This window comes from Juglans regia, chromosome 11 (genome assembly GCF_001411555.2).
Source record: "Juglans regia cultivar Chandler chromosome 11, Walnut 2.0, whole genome shotgun sequence".
In the NCBI taxonomy this organism is placed as follows: Eukaryota; Viridiplantae; Streptophyta; class Magnoliopsida; order Fagales; family Juglandaceae; genus Juglans; species Juglans regia.
Genome location: NC_049911.1, coordinates 4,070,455 through 4,095,093, shown reverse-complemented (window position 1 = coordinate 4,095,093; position 24,639 = coordinate 4,070,455). Strand labels below are relative to the sequence as shown.

Here is a 24,639-nt window from a genome sequence, read left to right as displayed (position 1 = left end):
AGCTAAGGAAATATATATACAAGGAAAGTGGACTAATTTGATTGAGTCCTAAAAATAAGCTAATTACAAGAATTGTGGAAGCCTTAATTCGGTGCATATATGGAAATGAGAGATCTATCAATATCTATAAATTAAGAAACCTTTGCTTCAGCATCTAACTCAGATATGGGAGACTTGATTAAATGAGCAGTTGGTCTGGGAATCCATCTATCATTCAAAATATTAACTTTCGTTCCATTTCAAGTTCTCCATATCAATCCCTGCTTCAATAATTGTTGGCCTGCCATAATACTCCTTCACACCAGAGTGGGTCTACTTCCAATATTTGCATATAGAATTTCAGAAGTTGGGATACATTTTTGTTTGAAGATACAAGCATGCAATGACTCAGGGCTTTGTAGTATTCTCCAACTTGGCTTTGCTAGCATAGCCATGTTAAAGCTTCTTAAATTCCTAAAACCTAACCCTCCGGAGCTTTTGGAAAGCGCCAACTGATTCCATTGGCCCCAGTGAATATTGGACTAATCTTCATTGTACACCCACCAGAATTTCTTGATTAATATATCCATTTTCTTTGTTTAGCATTTGACTTGCGACGTGTTCATAAACTTCAAGAGTATGTAACAATCGATTCCATTCCAATGAATTTGCTTTGCAGAAAATGAGGCAATCATCAGCAAATAGAAGATGGTTAATGCACAGATGGCTCTTTCCAATTGGGACTCCAGAAATAATTCTTCTTTCCTCTGCCTGGTTGAGCAAAGAAGTGAGGGCTTCAGCACATAATATGAAATGGTATGGAGAAAGAGGATCCCCTTATTTGATACCTCTTGAAGGCTGAAAAGAGTGTTGAGGGTTCCAACTAATGAGAACTAAGTAGAATACAGAGTTTATGAATTTTATCACCAAATCAATCCACTTCTGATCAAAGCCCATTTTACTCAATACTGCTGCAAGGAAGTTCCATTCCACACGAGATTTGTAGAGTCTGCTGGTATGTGAAATCTTACAAAAGTTTGTAATTCATCTCTACTATTACTCGAGACTTCAAATTAGATAGAAAATCAAACAAATTGTTTGGACAAGTGGTAAAGAGATCAGCACAACAATTTGTGAATACTTTATCAATTCTCTCTGGATCATTGATAAAAATGCCTTGATTGTCCTGAATATGGGTAATCATACTGGTCTTCATTCTTTCATTTGAAAACATGTGATAGAATTTGGTATTCCTATCAGCATACTGAAGCCATTTTTGCTTAGCCATTTGTTTCCATTTTAATTCTTCCTCCTCTAGCATTGTGCCCACCTCCTTATGTAGCTGTTGGATAGCAGCAGAATAATCACCAACTCCTATATCTTATAGTTGTCCCAGACTCTTGATTTTGCCTTTAATAGCTCTCTAATTATTAAGGAAAACATCTGCATTCTATTTCTTAAGAAATTCTCTGCAATTCTAAAATCTTATTGTGATGTGAGGGACGTCTGCTTTTGTGCCCCAAGCATTAGAAATGGTTCTTGCACAATCTTCCCTCAAGGCCCAAGCTGCTTTATATATGAGGTTTCTTCCTCTTCTCTGACTGCTGTGATTTGTACTTGAGGCTAAAATAAAGAGAGGGAAATAGCATGATCTCTAAGCTGGCATAACAAAGCACCTACCACCATGAAAAGTCATGCCATTTAGGAATAGCTACTGCTCTATTAAGTCTTTTCTTAGTGAAGTTTGAACCTCTCCTATTGTTTGACCAAGTATACTTCTGTCCTGTAGTAAAAATGTTACTAAGTGACCAGAAATCCAAAATATCCTTAAATGCCCCCATATATTTGTTCAGTTCCTCTTTGGAGCGGTCGGTCTATCCTTGGGCCTTTAACAGCCCCTAATAAAAGCTCGCCACATGTAAAAGTCTACACTCCATATCATGAGTCCGGTCTTATACGATAAAAGCAACAGAAGGGAAAAAGTGAATTACCGTGAACTTTGGGAGCCCAGGCCGCCACACGACACCATGTTTGTCGTTGCCACAACAGGACAACAACGCCATTGCTCACCAAGCTCTGTGAAACAGCCCATTCTAGATTTTCTGCCGCACGACACCAGGTATGTTGCCGCCACAACGGGACAACGATGTTGTCCACCAAGCTCTGTGGAATGGCCCATTCTAGATTTCTCCCCACCCCCCACGATTTCCACCTCCTTGCTTGCTTGCTTCCTCCCTTCTTTTCTTTCTTTTTTATGTGTACAATATTTTTCTATTTCAGTATAATTTGAACTCTACACCCGAAAATACTCTCATTGTTATCATTATTATCAATTTTTCATTTTTTTGTTTCAAAATTTCAATCGGAAGAGAGAGAGAGGGTAGAGCGAGGAAGAGGGAGAAGCAAATTTGGTATCGATATCATATACATATCTTAACCTCCTTCACATATTCAAATACGTATCAATAAGAGTTACTATTCATATATCAACTCATATCAATGAGATCACTTTAGCACCCAAACACAGCTTTAGAAGATGGTTAAAAACATTTTTTATTTCATCTCATCATATCTCATTTTCTTCTCAACTATTATTCAAATACAAATATTTTTAAACTAATCTTTACAACTTTTCTAACTTTTTAAACAAACGACAAAAAATAATTCAACTTTTTTAAATTTTAAAACAAAAATTATATTAAAAAATTATATTATAACAATATTTTAACTTTATAATATTTTTATTTAATTTTTTCTCTCTTTTCTCAAAATCTAATAAATATTTATATTAAATTATCTCATTACTATTTACAAATCATCTTATTATTATTCACAAAATTCACATTTTATCTCATTCTCCTAACATCCCCTTAGTCTCCACGAGGGAAATTGTATTTGAACACTTTTTCTTAATCATAGATTTATACGATTAATGAGTCAAATTGTTTGAGGGGTTACAGTTTCGACTTAAGAGATTCATTGAAACTAGAAGAGCTGGCTACCAGCTTCCGCAAATATATCCACATGTCTAGCTACTAGGGGGGTAAAAGAGAACTTAACTTTCTTAGTTACTGGGGTATTAGTTTCTCCCATCTGAACTCCCTTCATGTCTAATCTCAGGGAAGAGAGGATAATCCTTTTTTGAGTATAGTCACTTCTAGCATCTTCAATACTAAGAGCATTCTCATTAGCTTGGTCAAAATTAAAGAATGTCTAAAATTTAAATAACTTGTGTCAAAAAGACCCCACATTAGATTGGGCATCTCCAAAATAATTTAAATTTCTGCTACAGTGATTGGCCAAAGATAAAGAACCAAAATTGATTCACCAAACATTAAAATACTAATTTCTCGCTCCAAGCAAAGAAATTAAATTAATTAGAATATAATTAACATTTAACATTTAGAATATAATTATTATTAACATTTAATAATACTTTTTTAATATTAATTTAATTAGAATATAATTATTATTAACATTTAATAAAACTTTTTTTAATATTAATTTAATTAGAATATAATTATTATTAACATTTAATAAAACTTTTTTTAATAATGATTTAATTAGAATATAATTATTATTAACATTTAATAATACTTTTTTTAATATTAATTTAAGTAGAATATAATTATTATTAACATTTAATAATAATTTTTTTAATATTAATTTAACTAGAATATAATTATTATTAACATTTAATTAGTAGAACTATAAAATGTGATAAAAATAAAATTAATTAATTAATTATTAAAATAATAATATTTTAGTATTATATAAAATGTGAATGGCTAATCTATTGTGGGGATTGAATTTAAATGGAATAGGTAAATATAAAAAAGTGTGATATTGACTAAATTTTGAATATGCATTTACCCAAGCCAATGAGAATGCTCTAATAGAGTCATTTATAGCCTTTGCTTTTCCTATCCGCTTAAGAGTAGAGCCTCATTTACTCTTTGGACCATCTTGAGCTTTCATGCATATAGGGGACTCTTCAGTCTTTTTAATTATCTGTGTTTCATTTTAGGGGTCCTCATTAAACTTTGGCCCCATCCCATTATGAGTCACATGTTGATATATCCCAGCTTCAGAACTAGTAATCTCACAGCATAAAGGGTTAATAAGGCAAGTCAGATCTTCATGCATATGTGGATACTCCTTTGTCTTGATGTTTCCATGTTTGCTGTGTCTGACATAGATTCTTGATTTGGTGCAGATTTTTAAATTCCTCAAAAATAACTTTTTTCCACGTCTGCTTTTCTTTCCTTTTCTGTTAGCATGCTGGTGATTCTTTTTCGATCTTCAATGATTTCTTCAATATGGTAATCGATACCTTTTTTTATGAGGAGAGTATAATTCAGCAAAGTCTTCTGTGCCTTTTGAATTGTACCATATTTGTTTAAGTCCCTTGCACATCAGCATATTCTACCTGTTGATTTTTCAACCTTCACCATATTTCGCCGAGCAATATTACATATAGTCTCCATTTGAGAATTACAATGTAAATCTAGATAATTTTATTTTTAAAATTTTTTAAAATTACAAAAATATCACTCTTAAAATGATGTTTTTTCTCATTTAATAAAGGGTTTGCACATACAATCTCTAAGTGAGGACTGCAAATATAATTTTTCTATTTCGCCTTGCTACCGTTGATGTTGTTACTAGGATTAGTGCTACTTTTTTAGTCAATGCTCAGAACCAGACTTCAAATTGATTTTGATCTCCATCATGTAAAGTTCTGGCTCAAGATGCCTTTCAACAGCCTGATTTTTCATGTTTAATAATGCCACAATTGAAACAACAATTGGGCAACCTCTCACATTTGAAATTAAGCAAAACTTTATTGCCTTTAATATTGATAAGGCTGCCTCTTAGGACAAGTTTGGTGCTATCCAACTGAACTTGGACTCTAAGGTAAGGACCCCATCCGATACCATCATCATCCACATCCACCTCAACTACAATATCCCCTATCACTTTTCCAACTTGTTTTCCCATGCACCGAGTCATTCCACTAAGTGGCATGTGATGAATCTGCACCCAGAAGGACTCCTTGAAGAATATAATATCTTTCGATGAACAAGAGACATCAAAAGAATTTAGAAGACCAAGTTTCACTCTAATATTTAAGTTAATTTATTAAGTTTCGTGTAAAATCTTAATATTGTCGTGTCACATTAAGCATATAATGCCCCAATTGAGATACTAAATAATTGTTTTTCACTCATTAATGAAATCTAGAGGATGATACATCTCAACTATTTTTCATATAGACCATCAAACTTAAATGATTTTCCTTACTTTCACTTTGGATTCCAATCAAGAATCCAAATATTGTATAATAAAAAACTTTGAGATCCATGTTAAATAATCTTATTATTTCACCTAAACTTAGTTTTAATTTAATTTTAGTGGGGCCACATCCGTAAAAATAGATAATATATATAGAAATTATACAAAATTTTGAGGCTATAAAAAAAATATAGGAGAAAGGCATTTCTATGTATATTCAAATTTTAGAAAATATTAGAAAGCATATAGGGATTCTAAAATTTTGTTTGGGGCCATTTTTTATATACATAGAAGTTATAACAATAAATAAAATTTAGAGGATATTATGAATTTTCAAGCAATTTTTAGCATACCCTTAATGTAGTTCCGCAACTATACTTTACTAAATGTGAGAAGTCCTATGAATGAAAAAAAATATTTTAAAAAAAATCTATTAAAACTTAATAATAAAAGGGATAACAAAAAAAAAAAAGAAAAATAAAAAAGAAAGAAAGTGCATTCTTATCTACTATAAGTTCATGTATAATATTTCAATATTTATATATAATCAAATCTTACGGATTCATCGACTATCCTGTCAGGTCAACGTGGATCTGACTCGATTAATTATAGATAATGTACAATAAAATTGAAATTTATGGTAGTTTTGGAATGCTAGATAAAAGATAAGGGATAGCTTTTGGATTAAAAGCAATACACATTGGATTAAGTTGGATGATGCAAATCCTTTATTAACTAAGATCGTTGAGAGAAAAGAAGACTTTATTCATGATTCACTAAACTAGAGAAAAAAATACGATGAGGATATCATCTACATGAACAATAAAATCACATATGCCTATTGGCTATTGCATTTCTTGCTAAAGCACGTTCTTCTTTATTCAAATCTCTGCTTATGTGCTTAACTAACCAGCTTTCGAAAGAGGCTAGTAAAGACTTTGAATCTGCTATAATCATCTCAGTATCTTTCTAGTGATCGATCTTCTGTTTGCTGCAAACATTTTACAACTTGTAGAGAATCACCTTCTAATATTATGTGTTTGAGCCCCGGATTTTGACAACAAATGATTGCATGTTGAGCATCCATTGCTTCAACTAAGAAATTAGGGTCTGGATAAAGCTCTTTGTTCACCCTCAATGTAGCCAAAACAACTCCTAATTCCCAATCTCTAACAATTGCTGCAATTCTAACCTTACAGTGAGTTTTATCACGCCTGCATTCCAATTTACTTCGTATGTTCCTTGTGGTGGAGAGCTGTCCAATTGCGTTGATCATCTGCTTCTCTTCCAACTGGTGTGACATTGTTATGTGCCATATGCCTCAAGTCTTGCAAAAATTGTTTGGATTGCTTCATCACCGTGCTTGGGTGAGTAAATTCTTCTCTGAAGATTACACCATTACTTCTTTTCCAAATCAACCATGAGGTGACTGCCAGCTCTTCCAACTCTTTTTTTGATAAGGAACTGAACATGGCCTACAATAGTTCCTTGAAAGCTATGTTTTGCTGAATTTTACATTTTTGGATCTTTGGGGAGCCTTGACTCCAAACATCTTGAGCTAATAAGGGACACTCCCATAGTGCATGCTCTACTATCTCAAGCACCTTTTTCCTATGAAGATTAAAATTGGAGGGAAGGGCTTTTAAGCAACCTCTCCATATGAAGAATTTGGAATGTTAAGTTGCCATAACTTTGTTCATACTTCTGGCTTAGACTTGCTGCTTGAAGATTAACCCTTACTTCTGTCCTGCATCTCTATCTGTAAATGATATGCACTTCTGACAAAAAACTTTCCATTCGAGGTATACCTCCATATCAATTTATTAGGTCTATTGCAGATGTTAATCGGGAAGGCTTTTATGAGATTAGCTTCTTCCTTTGAAAAAACGCTATCTAGCACTGCTTGGTATCTAAATCAATGAGGCTTAAGACCATGGTTTCTGAATGAAGAAATCTTATATGACTTTAAGGTTTAAAAGAGATAGGCTAGGAATCCATTTATCATCCAATATTCTAAGTTTCTCTCCATTTTCCACCCTCCGAAGAAGTCCTTCTTCCAACAGGGGCTTCGTTGCTAATATACTTTGCCAAATGTAGGAAGGACTCCTTCGTAATTTAGCATTAGACGAATTCTGTACTTGGATAGTACTTGGCCACGAGAATCTGCGCTGCTAGGGAATGAGGATATCGAGCTAGTCTCCAACACTGCTGGTTAGCAAGAATTGCAATGTTAAAATATTCAAGATCCCTCGCAAGAATAAAACAATATAAAAGAAGAATGGACATAAATATTCTTAAACAAAATATAAAGGAAAATGCTATAGCACTTAAATAGCATTAAACTCTTTAATGAAAAAATTGGATTATTTGGGTGTTATATATTAAAGTTCTTTTTAATCTCAAACGTGTTCTTCTAGATAATACAGAACGTAATTCAAATTTTAAAAAGATTATCAATCGGCAAAAATATCTATACAAATTTAAGATAATTAATTACAACTTTTATTTTAAGAATATGGTCATAACCTTTAAAAAATCAAATGATCGTATTTTTTACATCATAAATCATTTTTTTAATTTGTTCTCAAATAAATGTAACATATTTGAAAGTACTTTAAACACATGGTTTTCAAAGAGTAAATAATTTTTTAATAGTATAACTTATTATTTAAACTATAAGTTATAAACCCTAAAACTATAAATTATATTTCTCACCGCAATCCCAAATATGCACGTATCTATTATTAATATGCTAAAAATCATAAAATTTGAAATTCAAAATATTTCGAAAGAAAACTAACAAAATGAGTCTTATGATTAAAAGTGTAATTAAAACTGTAAGTATATATATCATTACTCAAATATAAATAGTTTGCGAGGGCTTATGATATGAATTTTTTTTTTAAATGGCCAAGCTAAACAATAAAATGTGGATTGAAACACACTAATAAAAAAGAATAATTCTACCGAGTATCACACGTTACACACTACATATCTTTTAAATTTTTTTCCTTTTTTCTCATAAGAAATATGTAGTGTATGAACCATGAGTAGGGAAACTCAATTCCCAGAAGAGGAAAAAAAAAAAAAAAAAACCTACAGATCACATTCAAGAAATAATTAGTAGTAAAGGCCTTACATATCTACCCATTTCAAAACAGAGGTAAGAACTATCATGGCAGCACTGCTGTGGACTTCTTAACCCAATCAGTGATAGGTAGGCATGAAGAAACCTAAACTTCAGTAGTTCAGTTTTCCACAGTAGTTTATCATGACCTACACGATACATTGGAGAGATGCCAACATTACCAATTCTCAAGTCTGAAGTTTTGTTCATTTGGTTAAATATAATTAAAGAAAAATCTACTCAACCTCTTACTATTCACACAACCTCCACACTCCATATTATTTTTAATTTTTATTATTTTTTTCTTTTATTAAATATTTATTATATGAATAATGAATAAAAAATTTGAAATAATTTAAAAAGAATAAACTCAAAAAAAAATTTTAAAAAAATATTAAAAATTTAAAAAATTCAAAAAAATGTGGAGTGTGGAGTGTGGTGGAGGTTGTTTAGCAAAGCTCATTAATTAATAGATAAGAAGAATTCCTATGAGTGGCATACTACACACTCAATTAAAAGTGAACATAAGGATGTAAACTCAAACCGGAAAACCGGTCCGGACAGGGTTTACTGGTTTTAAACAGGTCCGATCCGAAACCGGTTTTTAAAATGTAAAGATCGGCCGGTTCCGTTCCGGTTCAGGGATTTTTTGGACCGGACCGGACTGGTTGATTAAAAAAAATAAAAAATAATATTTTTATATATAAGTTTTATACAAAATATTTTTTATATATTAAATATTAATATATATATATATAAGTTTTATATATAATATATAATTATAAATTTTTATGTGAAATTTTTATATATAATATATATAATTATATATATTCATATATGAAATAATTTCTTATTATAATTTATAAATTATTACATAAAATGTTAATACTAAATAACTAAAAGTTTATAACTAATACTAATATATAACTTATAACTATACTAATAGTCTAATATTAATACTATTATATAGTCTAATATATTAATAAAAGTATAAATCAATTTTTTTTAAATCAATTTTTTTTTCATAAACAAATTTTTAATGAAAAATTGTGAAACTTACATTTTAAAAAAACGGAAAAACTGGACCGGACCGGATCGGAAATCGGTAAAACTGGAAGTACCAGTTTAGGAGGGTAACCGGTTTTAAAAAATACAAAACTGGTACATACCGGTTCGGTCCTAGATTTTATTCAAAACCGAACCGGTTATACCCTTAAGTGAACATCATAAACAATAGGGAATAAAAAATACATAAAAGTAAAGAAAAGGGATAATCGATTTATGATAATTGAAACTCTGTGTCTTGCACTCTGGGATGGAGAAGGGGAAAAGGGCAAAGAAGGGAGTCAGAGACGGTGGGCGCATCCAGGAATCTAAACTCAGAAATTACAAACAGTGTTACAGACGTTCTTTTTACACACAAAAGGAGATACTGTTTCGACTGCTAGGAATCAAAGTTGCCAAGGAAGGGTGGGCGACACTGTTTCGACAGCCAATTTTTTCGAAATGACGAGAGGAGGCCAACGGAGGTGGGGCAGCGTTTCGACGGGGTGGGGGCTCAAATGTTTTGGGTGGGGGCAGAGCAATTGCACATGAAGATAAATTGATATCTGCTACAAGCAGCTTATTTCTCAATTCTATTGAAACTCAATCGTGTCAATTTTTCATTTGTTGATTTAAACTAACCTTGCACACCCTACCGGCATGAAGCATCACTCATTCTAAAATGATAGACTTCAGTTTCAATAAATCTAAACTTTTGGTCATATTGAGATATGCATTGTAACACTACCAAATCAATTATTTATTATTCTTACATCTCTCTCTTACTTCTTCTCTTTCTATTGAAATTTATGAAAGAAAAAAAAAGGTCTAAATAAAATTAAATAAATAAGTAGAATAGTGAAATACCATAAAATTAAATAAATTAATAATTAAGAAAATTAAATTTATTTTATTTTATTACAATATAATGAATAAAAAGATAATCCAAAATATGATGTGAATAGAATAATTAAATTTTGTGATTTTTTTTCACTTCATTTTATGCATTTTTTTAATATCTTAAAACTTAAAAAAAATATTTAAATTCAATAATAGTCAATTCTTTAATTATTAAAAAAATATTAAAATAAAATAAAATACACAATGGATAGAATAGAGAATCATGACATCAATTAGCATTTTCCATCTTTTACATCAAAGCTGAAAATCTATCTTCCAAGAAATATGAACAAAACAGGAATATTATATCTCTGTCGAAATTTGGAAAAATTGAGAGATAAAATGAAGTTGAAATTAAAGTTGAAAAATTAAATAAAAAATTGTTGAAATTTATTATTTTTTAATATTATTTTTATTTTAAAATTTAAAAAAATTTAATTTTTTATTTTATTTTATATAAAAATTTAAAAAAATTAAAATAATGAGAGATAGATTTTCAAAGTTTTGGCTTTTCAATCCAGCATTAAAAGCAATTCAGCAAGCAATTCAGGCTTCAGCCGAATCTATTGTCTTTCCATAAATAAAAAGCAATTGTATATAATGTTAAGAACTAAACATCACGATTCAGGAATATCATTAGCATCCATTCTGCCCAAAAAAATAAAAGGCCAAAAAACAAGAAAATCACAGCCTTACAACGAAAAGAAATACAGAACCATCCAGTCTGAATATACAATGAACCGACATTCGTTACAATATAAATTCTAATTGCTTTGAAATTCAGAAACAAACAGTTTCCGCAAAAATGTGCATGATCACAACATCCAGATTCAACAGAAATTTGCCCCAATTCTACAAAGTCACAAAAGAGGAACAGCCAATATCAAGAGTCGCTGGATGCACTGGAAAAACTACGATTCTCCATACATGAAATCTTTCGTCACTGTCCTGCATTTCTTTGATGATAGCAAAAGAACTGAAAAAACAGAGAACAAGAAAAATCAAGTCAAGCACAGATAAGGGGAAAGTAGACTCTCAACAAACACAGTTGCATAATCAGCACGCGAGTCAAAGCCACTGAAGCCCTCAACATATTCAAGAATCTCTCCGTCAGGATTACTTCTCATCAAAACAATTCCATTCTTCATTGCCACCAGTTGACCACCTCTGGAAAGGCAAAGCGGGTCTACCGGAAAATATTCAACTCTAAGCATTGGTGCCCACGATTCTATGACTCCATATTCCAACATTCCCCATATCTCCATAAACCCACTCGTAGAAACATTAAAACACAGGCACTCTCCAAGATTTCTCAAAGTATCGACGAATTCATGCCCGCAGTCCCCAAATAAATCCACGGAGGGCATCGGCATTGCATGGAATTTCTCCTCGGCTAAATCAAACACACGTATTTTATGACCAGAAAGTGGATCGGGGTACGGTCGAAGATGCCAATGCAGAGAACCATTGCAAAGGATTCCTGCTGAATCGTCCGCCCTACCTGGATCTTCAAGGCCTCGAAGAATCCTCTTCCATGAATTTCTTCTGAAAGAGAAAACCTTGCCTTCAATTTCCCGAGAAAGAGGCTTCCGGAAATTGGCCACGAGAAGCTTGTAGTCATCAGTGGATGGATCATATCCAAATCCATGTCTATATATGTGCCCGCGGAGTGAAATACCAGGATCAGGCAGTTTCTTGTAATTTCCCGTCGAAGGATTCCAAATATAGAAATCCCTATGGCTATATAGAGCCACACAAACAAGACCATTGCAAGACCCAATGATGCTAACATAACGTCCCCGTTTCTGGAAAGGGACGGCGAGGACACTGGGAGTGGTACTGTGCTCAAATAGCGCCTCACAGTCTAGGGATCGAATTTCAGAACCAGATGTTATGAGAAGTCTTTGTGAGCGCTCAGACGCTCGCCGGAACTGCGATTTGGCGAATCGGGGATCCGAGATTAGGGAGCGCCACGTTTACTTACACACCTGAATCGTACCAAAGACTTGACCGGCAACCGCAAGAGGATTTCTACGATGACGTTTTCGGGTAGATGTAGTGGAAAACCTCGATGACATAATCGTTTATACTTCATAGACATCGCTCTTATTTCAAGTTTCAGGTTACCTAACAATGCTTTGGCACTATTGGCTGGAATGGTAACCGGAAAGTGAGTGCAGACATTACACTTGCAACGGTGGTGTATCTTCTTGCTATTAAAGTTGCGTTTAGATGTTGAAGTGAGTTGAATTAAGTTGAGTTGAGATAATAAAATATTGTTAGAATATTATTTATTATTATTATTATTATTATTTTGAGATTTGAAAAAATTAAATTATTTATTATATTTTGTATTGAGATTTAAAAAAATTATAATGATAAATTGAGATAAATTGAGATGATTTTTAATTCTAAACGAAGCCTAAAACTTAAAATAAAGAAAGAAGAGTAGAGAGCGCAGTACTCATTGTCCAGAAATTCCTGCACCGAGAGTTGGAGACGGTGAAAAGGCTGCGGGGACACGATTGAATGATAGGGAGAAGCGTGTTGTCAGTTCGGAGAAGTGCCGACTGTGAGTACTGAGTAAGATTGTGATCTTCCTCTTTGAAACTTCGGAAACAAGTTTCTTGGTCAAACCAAAAATTGAATGAATCTGCGCACGAGAATCAAGCGATAAGATTTGTTCCGAACTGTATTTTGTTTTTTGGATAAAAAGTATTTTTTTAATATTATTTTTATTTTAATAACATTTTATATAATTTTTAACTTTAATCTTATTTTTATTTATCACATTATTCTAACATTTTCCTTTTATGTAATAAAAATATTGTAAAGTACGATTATATTTTTAAAATAAGGTGATAATTTGCATAAATGAATGAAACTAATTTGGCTTTGAGATTCGCTCATATTCGTTTGTTTTCGTAAATTAAATAAGAGGAGTTGAAATAAAAATTAAAAATAAAATAAAATATTATTAAAATATATTTTTAATATTTTTATATTTAAAAATTTTTAAAAATTAAATTGTTTATCTTATTTTGTATGAAAATTTAAAAAAATTATAATAACTAAATTATATGTGTTTAGAATAATTGTGAAAATAAACGAGACTTAAGAGTCGATTTGAATCATCTCACAACTATTTATTATTATTTATAAATTTTAACTCATACATCTCACTACTATTCATAAACTATCTCAACTTATCTCATTTATTCATGTAAATTCACCTGCAAGATAAAATGAATTTCTAACTTGTAGTTGTCCCATACTCTTAATTTGGCCTTTAATAGATCTCCAATTATTAAAGATAGCACCTACATTCCATTTCTTAGGCACTTCTCTGCAATTCTGAATTATTATTGTGATGTTAAGGATGCCAGCTTCTATGCAAGTATTGTTGCCCCAAGCATAGGAATGGTTTGTGCTAGGGGTGTACATCCGGACCAGATTTTTTTTCGGTCCGGCCCGGAACCCGGAAACCCGAGTGCATCCGAGCGGTTATCCGCTCGGTTTACACCCGGGCGGTTAATAATATCCCGGATCCGGTTATGTGACCCGGTTATCCGTAACCGGGTCATTTAAAATGAAAATATCCGCCCTTTCTAATCGTCTTCTCGCATCGCATCGATTAGGGTTTGCATCCGCCTTCTCGTCTTCTCGAATCTGTAACCGGGTCATCTCGAATCTGCCTTCTCGTCTTGACGTCTTCTCGAATCCACCTTCTCTCTCGGTCTCTAAGTCCCTTCTAGCCTTCTTTCTCAAGTTTTTCCAATCCCCGAATCCGTTCTAGTCTTCTCTCTCAAGGCTCTGTTCTCTCTCAAGTCTTTCGACCTCACCGAAACACGGAAACAAAAACTTCGAAGTGCTTTGTGCATCTGGGTGAGACACGTGGAGGCTACCATCCATATTCTCTCTCTCTCTAAGCTCTTAAGGTATTTTTCATTGCTCTGTACCTTATTAGTGGAATTTTTCCTTTTCTTTGTTTCTCGCATGGGATTTAGTTTTAATCACTTTATTATGTAATACTCTGTTTGTTTGGTTTATATTATTTTTCATTTACTCTGTTTTCACATGGGATTTAGTTTTCTTGCCATTACTGTGGGTCTATGGCAATGCCTGATTTAGGTGAAGGTTTAGGATTAGCTAGTGAGGGTAGCAAACAATCCCATGTTTTTCTTATTAAAAAAAAAAAAATTAAGCATTGGATTCCCAAAATGTGGATAATCGTCAAGTATTCAATAAAGCATAGTTAGTCTCTAAACCCATATGTTTATGTTTACATAAGAGAAAAATATGCATCAATTAGTCTCTTCAAATAATATCTCTAAAACAAGTGTGCACTTCAAAAGGTTGACCAGGTCTGTTTCTGTATTGATAACATGTTATTTACTCTCCAATTAATTGAAATCAAGAAGTATAAAAATGGCAATACCACCCAATGAGTGGGTCAACAAACAAGATAAAAAAATAAATGCAAATGTCAATAGGATTTGGAAGAGATGAAACAAGAAACAAATCTCCATTAAACTGTTTAGGACAAGCAAGTCAAAGCTACCATGGAGTGTTTTTCTCAGAGGTAAATTAGTGTTGGAAGACTTGGGATCATCCCCTAATATGTGCACTGAAGCTGCATCAACCTTTCCATTTCCACAAAGATCAAGTTATTATCATTTTTCCCTAAACTGATTGATAATTATAAAAATAAATACAATGGTTTGGAGCTAAATACGATTTCTCTAGCTGTTGGGTGAGTTTATAAGAAGCTACCACGAGTAGATTCAAAATGATGATATTTACTGAAATTACGAAGTTTCCTTGGACAATGTTGTTTATCTCCTCCCCAATAACTAGGGCCACTCAAGATGAGTGATAAACAATGTACGCAAGGCACGCAAACTACATTTTCATGCTCCTGTTGTTGTTAACTAGATTATTAAAAACTCCTCCTAGCTAGCTGCTAATTAATTGACAAAAACATATTGTAAGGGAAAATTTGCCCTGCCAATACACCAACAGATGCTATTCAAACAACTCTGTACAGTTGTTTGCAAACAAATACTTGAAAGCCAAGGAGAGCCATTTCACTTCGAGGTAAGAAGCCACTACTTCAGCCATTTCACTTGGGCAAGCACCATATCCTCTTTTGTGCTGTAATACAATCTGAGTAATACAAACGTCCCTTCAAATGTTATATAAATCAAACGACGACAAAAACTGAAGATAGAAAGCCAAAACATTAGAAATGGCAGTACTTCTTTAGGAAAGTATAACAAATGCTTATTAATGTTGCAGTTTTTTGCTTCATCATCAATATACATGGGAGCTAGCATCATATCTTAAAACACACATGATATATGTGCAGGGAGTTTTAAAATATTTATTATTATTTCTTAATATTATCTAAAATATTTATAATACAGACAATAAATATTAATAAGATATATCATCATGTGTACATCTCATTTTTTAAGTTATAATTCTCGAAAAAATCTTATCATATTAATTAATTATAGATATATACGGCTCATGCGGTATTGTGAAGTGTGTGCAGTCCATGACATGTAGCTATCGTCATGTCATATACCGTAAAAATCTAATAGAAGCCCAGCTTAAATATACCAGACTAAGAACTTAGTACCTAGAAGTACACGTACTGCAGAAATGGTATAAATTTATCTGTTAGTGTTACCAAAAGATTGGTGTGGCTTGTAGGATGGAATGTGCTTATAATTTATCCTAGGACCTATGCTATATGTGAATCTGGTTTGTTTGTTTTGTTACCTAAGAATGATCTAATTGGCCAAGCTTGTTTGATATTTGCTGTAATTGTTGATTCTTATTATATTTGCTGAAGTATATACATTATTTTTTATGTTTAAAACAGATGGAATGTAATTTTAGTGGTAGTGTTGGTGGATCAGCGCCTATTTCATTGGACATAGAGGAAAACACTAGTCCTTTAGTGCCTTCCTCTATGAATACCTAAAATTCCACACCATCTCTCCCCCCAAAGTCAAAAAGAGCCAATAAGGCTACGAACCAATCTCTTGTATGGGATTATTTTACAAAGGTTGAACCTATTGATCCCATTGCACCCAAAGCTCAATGCAATTATTGCTTTAAGATTTATGGATGTCATTATAAAAATGGTACTTCATCGATGTCACACTATCTAAGATATTCTTGTCCGAACTCGCCCATTAGAGAGAATAAAAATATTGGGAATGATAAATCACCATCACACACTGGAGTTAGGATGGATGGTAAAGGATCTAGTCCTCAAGTGTTAGGACAATATGATCGTGAAAAATTAAAGGCGATGATTTCTAATTTGTTTATCCAGTGTGAATTGCCATTCAAGGTTATAGAGCATCCGGCATTTGTTAAACTTTTGGGTTATTTAGAGCCTAGACACACATTGTCATCCCGAACCACCTTCCAAAAACAGTGTATTGGTTTATACAAGGAGGAGAAGCAAAAGTTTAAGGCATTGTTGAGTAGTCAAAGAGTGAGTTTGACCACCGATATATGGACATCGGTGCAAAACAAGAATTACATTTGTGTCACATGCCATTATATTGATCAAAGTTGGGTATTACACAAGAAAATTATAATATTTTTCAAGAAATTATAATATTTTTCAAGATTCCTAATCATAGGGGTGAGACCATTGCTTGGATGTTAGAGTCTTGTTTGGCGGATTGGGAGATTAACCGCCTTTGTACGATCACCATGGATAATGCCTCCTCCAATGATGTTGCTATTGATCATGTGAGGAGGAACATAAGAGATAATGAATTCACAATTTTGAGAGGCGAGTTCATACATGTGCGATGTGCTGCACATATTTTAAACCTCATTGTATGTGATGGTTTAAAAATTATTCATGATACTATAAATAAGATTAGAGAAGCAATTAGATTTGTGAGGTCCTCACCGGCAAGGCTTGATATGTTTAAAACGTGTGCAAACGAGCTGAATATTATGTGTGAAAAAATGGTGTGTCTAGATGTTCCTACTAGATGGAACTCAACATACATAATGCTTAGTATTGCTGACAAATACGAAAGAGCTTTCGTACTAATGGGAGTGAAGGAGTCACAACTTTTGGCACCTCCGTTTGAAGATTGGCAAATGGCTCGTATTTTTATTAAGTTTCTAAAAGTTTTTTATGATGCCACTTTGAAAATCTCTGGCTCATTGTATGTGACATATAATATGTTATTTCAACAAATTTGTTCAATTGAGAACACTTTGAACAACATGGGTCAGAGTGAGGATGATATGTTGATGAAGATGGCTTCTATTATGAAACTTAAGTTTGATAAATATTGGGAGAAAACAGATAGGATGAACATGATTGTTTATGTAGCTTTTGTCCTTGACCCTCGATATAAGATTACAGCCTTGTCATATTGGTTAAAAAGATGCAAAAGGGATGAATGCGGAGATAGAATTGAGGCCGAAGTAAAATTGCTCATTAATCGTTTGATTGAGCAATACCACAAGTTTTATGGGCTAGGTAGTGGAAGATTAAATATGGCCCATTGAAGTTCCTCAAGTATTATTGGTGATGATCTGGACTCTGAAGATTTTGATACAGCTCTAGAGCAATACCTTGAGAAGCAAAACAGTTCAGTACTTAGCTCGGACATGGATAGGTATTTGTCGGATGTGATTGAACTAAAAATACCCGAGTTTGATATTTTGGATTGGTGGAAGAAGAACTCATTTAGATATCCCATCCTTGCGGAGATCGCACGTGATGTATTGAGCATCCCTATTTCCACCGTCGCATCCGAGTCAACATTCAGTACCGGTGGACGTGTAATAGATCCATACCGAAGCTCATTAGCTCCGGAGACTGTCCAAGCACTAATTTGCACGCAAAATTGGTTGACTTGTGAACCACTTAGTTCTTGAGAGGTCGAGGAGCATGTAGAACGCATTGACACCGAAGGTAAACACTTTTATTTGTTAAGTTTGATTTTTTATTATTAATTTATCCATTTAACTTAACCTTTACATTTTTTTCTGTTTAAGGTAACCCTCATCCTTCAACTTCAGCAACTTAAGCATATGGACTCCCACCCTATGCATTGAAAACTCTCCTTATGCAGTAAGTTATCGGAACCATGCCATATTTAATTTAACCACATCTTGAGTTTCTTAGTTCTTTGTATTAATATTTGTAGTAAGAATGATTGCCAACTAATAACTGTCTTATGCAGTAATGTTTGATTTGAACTCAAATTAGTTGCTGCAGAGCTGGAAACTTCTCCAACACAACTGTGCTGCACCATATATTTGTATGTGTGTATACATTGTATTCGTTTTGGTACCATGTCTTTGATCTTTATAAGTTAATATCTGCTTGTGAATTTTTTCAGATGGGCTGGAGAGACGGACCCTCGTGTTATTTTCCGCAACATTGTCCATAGGCCGCGGCATGAAGCTACTGGTAACGCTTAATTCCTTCATTTTCTATTTTATTTTTGTTCTTTCTAGAGGGAAGAAGTATTTAGATTCTTAATTCATAGGTTCTGTTATTTAGATGTTATGTAGTGTCTTTTTCTTTTTTTATTCTGGACTGAGAGTTATTTATTTCAATCTCTTCCTATGGGCTTCTATTTTTAGATGTTTGATGTAATGCCCAACTGGTATGTAACTTTTAGATGTTATATTATTATTATTATCAAGTGCTTTCACGTATACACAAAACTATTTATTAATTAGCTTTCGAAGTCCAATGTTAATAAAAGGTGGGTCTCTCTCTCTCTCTCTCTCTCTCTCTCTCTCTCTCTCTCGTATAGGCATTTCAAGGAAAAAATGCAGCAGCAGACCAAGAAAGATGAAGCTAGATACTACATGTCTAGCTACTAAGAGCATTGACAATGGACTAAAATTTGGCTAGAATCTTACATTTTGCCTATCGTATTAACTTTTGACTATCTAAGTCCACATTGGATTAGCCATTTTAAAATCAAAATAATATTATTATATTATATATTTTAATAATATTTGACAAATTTTTTTTTTTCATATTTTGTAAATTTACTTCATATATTTTAATAATATTTGATAAAAAAAAATTATACAACAATTCTTGAAACTAACAAACTAATTTTTGCTAATCCTTTTTTTTTGCTATTTATAATTTTATATTGTGTATTAAGCTAATAATGATAGAAAATAAATGTACCCTTAATTAGAAACTTTATCATAAAAGAAAAGTAATTTGGCAAGAAAAATTACCAAAAAGGGAAGGAAAGGAAGGAAAATTGAGAAAAAATAATAAAAAACTCATTTGGTCCTTCAATAGTGTATCGCCAAATATAGCTAGGTGGGGAAAGTTATTGTAGTTCAAAACTAAAATATATGGCTATAGCTAGTTCAATGGAAAGTTATTGTAGCTCAAAACTAAAATGAGAAAAGCTTCTTGCAAGCGCCTTATGCAGTCGGCGAGCAAACGCGGCTTAAGTGGCATTAAAAAACAAAACGGTTCGTTTTGTTTTTTATCAACAATCACCCACATCATTTTACTCGCCTCAGTGTCCCGACTCCTCACGAACCTTCCTTCATTTTCCTCCCCAGTTTCCATCTCTTCTCTCGTTCGCAGAGAGAAAGAAAATCTCAGTTTCCCTCAAATCCCTCCCGAGAATCTGTCTTCCTTCCGCACGAACCTTCCGTCCTCGACTCCGTCGGCGCGAAGCAGCAGCCTGGACTCAGCGTCCCTCCCCCTCTGGGACTCAGCGGCGGGTTAGGGTTCATCTCCCGCAGATTCCTTTCCACCACGGCCTCTCGTCGAAAGCATCTTCCGAAGATCTAAAGGAAGGTTCGTTATGGTCAGTTTCCCTATCTCAAACCCTAACCCGCCCCAAATCATTCTCATCCCCAAACCCTAACCCTAACCCTAACCCTAACCCGCCCCAAATCATTCTCATCCCCAAACCCTAACCCTAACCCGCCCCAAATCATTCTCATCCCCAAACCCTAACCCTAACCCTAACCCGACCCAATCATTCTCATCCCCAAACCCAAACCCTAACCCACCGAAGATGAAGCTCATCTCGAAACCCTAACCCACCGAAGATGAAGCTCATCCCGAAACCCTAGCCCTAGCCCGCCCCAATCCCGTTCATCCCGAAACCCTAATCCTAGCCCGCCCCTTCCTGTTCATCTCGAAACCTAACCCTTCCGATAATATTGTTAGGTCAGAGGTAATATTGAGATTGAATTTATTATTTGTTGTCGAATCTTTGATGGGGCAGATTGTGGATTTAGTCTATGAAGTTGTTCTTTAGTTTATTTGAACAAGTATGAGATTATGATATTCCTATGGTAATTGTTAGGTCAGAGGTAAAATTAGACACTTGAATTTATTATTTGTTGTCGAATTTTTGATGGGGCAGAATGTGGATTTACTCTGTGAAGTTGTTCTTTAGTTTATTGTTTTTGAACAAGTATGAGATTATGATAAGAATAATGGTAATTGTTAGGTCAAAGGTAAAATTTCTACACTTGAATTTATTATTTGTTGTTGAATTTTTGATGGGGCAGATTGTGGATTTACTCTGTGAAGTTGTTCTTTAGTTTATTGTTTTTGAACAAGTATGAGATAATATTGAGAGGTAAGGTGATTTATTGAGAGGTAATATTGAACAAGTATGAGATTACTTATAAAAAAAAAATATTGAATAAGTATGAGTTAATCACAGTTTATTGTTTTTGTTCCTATGGTATGGTAATTGCTAGGTCAGAAGTAATATAGGGAGATTGAATTTATTTATTTAGTTATTGTTCTCGAATTTCTCATGGCCTGGATTAATGTGGATTTATTGTTTGACCTAGTTATCGAGTTTATTGTATTTGAACAAGTATGAGACTATTGTAATGAAGTTATTTTTTGTTTAAAGTGACTATTGTAAGTATGAGACTACTCTACCTAATGGGGCAGACTAAAGTACTTGTTCATTAGACTAAGGTAACAAGTATGTAGTTACCTTTTGTTGTCCTTCTAATGCTATGGTAGTCTAAGTATAAGCAGAGCAGGCAGGCTGGGACGGTGAAGTTTAATCAGAACTGAACTTTCTCATGTAAATCCAGTGACATTGGTGGTGGCTCAATAGTACTTAGGTTATGATGCTTTCAGAAATATGTATCTTTTGATATGTGTGCCTTTCCACTGTGCTTATGGTTTATGTTAGAATGTCGTCATCAACTCTGTCTTCTTCATCCTCTGGTAATCGTACTTGTCAACCATTGTGCTTTTGCGATCTTCAAGCTACATTGAGATACTCAAATACTCCCAGAAATCCAAGACAGCCATTCTTTGGGTGTCCAAATTACAACACGAAGGTAACATGTTTATATATGTTTAATAAATTGATTAATATTAAAAACATCTAACATTTTTTTATATATGTTTGCAAGGGATTACCTTATTGCAAGTTTTTCAAATGGGCAGATGGTGATCAATACATGCAGCTGGAATTACAAGAAAGAAAAAATGAACTATTAAGGAAGGAGAAAGAGGTCGATGAGAGACTTCGCGATATTAAGAAGAGGGAGATTGAGCTCCGTAAGAGGGAGGATGAGATTGAGAAGAGAGAGATGGTGCAAGATGGTCGAGATGAGGAATTTTTGAAGAAGGAGTTGATGCTCTTTGAGAAAGAAGCTGGACTAACACGTTCACGCACGCTTCTCCGGTTGTCTTGGGCTGTTGTAGTTGTTGTTTGTTGTTGCTTAGTGACTTGGTAGTGGTTGTTTGTTGTTGCTTAGTTTGAAGGTGTAATTTAAGTGTTAGATGTCATTTTGGTTGTTTAGTCCAAGTGCGATATCATAAAGCTATGTAAATTCAGATTCTGATTTGCCTCTGTTGGTTAAATTGTTGTAAAATACTTGTTGTAAAGTACTTGCTTAAATTGGAGTAAAATAGCAGTTTTCTGTTTTCTGTTTCTGTGTTATTGTTAGTCTATTTTCTGTTTCTCGTTTATACCATTATGTTCAAAACAGAAACTTATACCTAAACCAGACATCAAGAAACAAGAATTGTTTCGGGCTAAATTGGAGTAAAATAGCAGTTTTCTGTTTTCTGTTTCTGTGTTATTGTTAGTCTATTTTCTGTTTCTCGTTTATATCATTATGTTCAAAACAGAAACTTATACCTGAACTAGACATCAAATTCTAGAATTGACGTGTTTCCACAGATCCAGAATGCATTTAGATGGGGTGAACACGTGTTTCCACAGATAAATATATATTCAAGCAACCATATAACCATAACATCAAAAGCAATAAAAACAGACACCCAAGGTTTTGACTAAATCGAAAACTTTTGAGGACAATAGAAAAACCACTCCAGGTGTTCAACGATCACACTTGTAATCGATCACAGAAGAAAAAGGGTACCAATCAGTTTCAGATCCAGAACTGTTGGTATTGAACAACAGAACAAGCATGGCAAGCAAGGTAGCAATGTCCAATTAGTGCAAGCAGAACCAACAGGTAGCCATGCAAGGAGGGGAATGTTACGTTCCTCCTAAAAATTAAGACATCTGAAGAAAAATCAAATGGACCCAAATAACGATCCTAACGAAAAAGGAAGAGGTATCCATATATAATATCATGATATCGGTGTTCAAATTATGTTAACATAAAAAATGTTATGGCAAATTAAGTATAGAATCAATTTTTCATAGCATTAAACTTGTTACAGTGAGACAAAACTATAAATCCACAGGCACAAAGCATAACACTATGCATATGTATGACTATAATTTAAGAATTGATTGTTGGCAAGCAAGCAAGCAACACAGCTTGGCAGCGACAATCAATCTCACAACAGCTAGTAAAATTGCCAACCCCAACTAATATAGAGTGGGCAGCAACAGCCAAGTAGCAGTATTTATTCCCTAATACTGCAAAAGTTAATCACCAACCAATCAGAGAACAGAACAGGCATCAGCAACCACTTCACAGCTACGGTCATGTGCCCATGTGCTAAAAACATCTCCACTACAGTAAGCAGCAGAAGTTATAATCTTAAAGGGCAGTGATTAATATTGTAAATTCCAATAACCCTAAAACATAATTATTAATCACAAACTTATTACCATGCCTCATTATTCTGCAGCAAAATTCGCACCAGCATTCAAGTATTCATATATAGAACTTGCAGTTCACGTTCAGTATCCACATCGCAGTCAATGAATCATAGGTCCATCTCATATGTGCAGCATCAGCTAGAAGTTAACATGATGTTCATGTCGTTAGACCATCACAGCAACTAGAACCTCTTTTAGGACCATTTTTTCCCCATTATCAAGTCAGAACCAGAAACCTGAAGGATATGATTTTCTGAAACAAATAGCTGAGCTATATAAATCTTTCTTTTTAAAAAAAAAAAAGTAAAGCTATATAAATCTTACCAAAGATTAGATCATCCAGAGAAAACTAGTTAACATATGTAAGTCCTCTGCAGCCAGCATACTGCTAAAACAACCATACTTCTAAAACCAGCATACTGCTGCAACCAGCATCAATATTCCAATATTACAAAAATGAAAATAATATGACAATGACAAACATGAGAATAATGTTTCCAATTTCACCAAAATAAGAATAATGTTTACAATATCACACTAATTCCAATAATGTTTAGAATATCACCAAAATGACATTCACTAATGTCCCCATAACTACTCCTGGAACATTGACTTGAACACTCCTGGAATATTCACTAATTCTTCTACCATTAGCACCATATCCCAACACTTTTCTCTAATAACATTTACTAATTCTACATTTACACACTCTTACACAAAAATGGTCATTTGCTCATATCAATTAATCCAGTTGTGATCTATCCAATCCATGATTCTCAGGTTGTGATCTATCGAACCCATGCTCCACCGGTTGTGATCCATCCAACCCATGCTCCACCGGTTGTGATCCATCCAACCCAAACTGTATCTGTAAAGATTTGTAAGCAGCCAAGTAGAAAGAAACTATTAGAAAGTGAAAAGTATTAAATATGAACTTTTTAAGTGAAAATTTTGGGTTATTACACTTTCTTGACTTCCGATCACTGTTTCCCGGGACCGGGTTCCACTATTGTTAAAAATCGAGCTCTGTCGAACATGTTGTTGATGATTAACAAAATGATATATTATTATTATTATATATTTTTTTTTTTTGCATTTTCTTCTTCCATTGGCAACCAACAATGCACAATATAACAAAATATTTAACAATTAATATACCTGCAGTTCACTAGGACTGGTGAT

At 33.6% G+C, this 24,639-nt stretch overlaps 1 long non-coding RNA gene and 1 pseudogene across 1 annotated transcript; both read right to left on the bottom strand.

Annotated features, from left to right (window-relative positions):
* Positions 1 to 11,067: 11,067 nt before the first annotated feature.
* Positions 11,068 to 12,539, bottom strand: LOC108985620 (annotated as a pseudogene).
* A 10,475-nt stretch (positions 12,540 to 23,014) lies between these two features.
* Positions 23,015 to 23,895, bottom strand: LOC118343830. The gene is made up of 3 exons (XR_004797610.1): positions 23,782 to 23,895; positions 23,467 to 23,595; positions 23,015 to 23,368 (listed from the first exon to the last, which is right to left on the bottom strand). It is a non-coding gene; the product is annotated as an uncharacterized LOC118343830 (long non-coding RNA).
* Between the last annotated feature and the right edge of the window lie 744 nt (positions 23,896 to 24,639).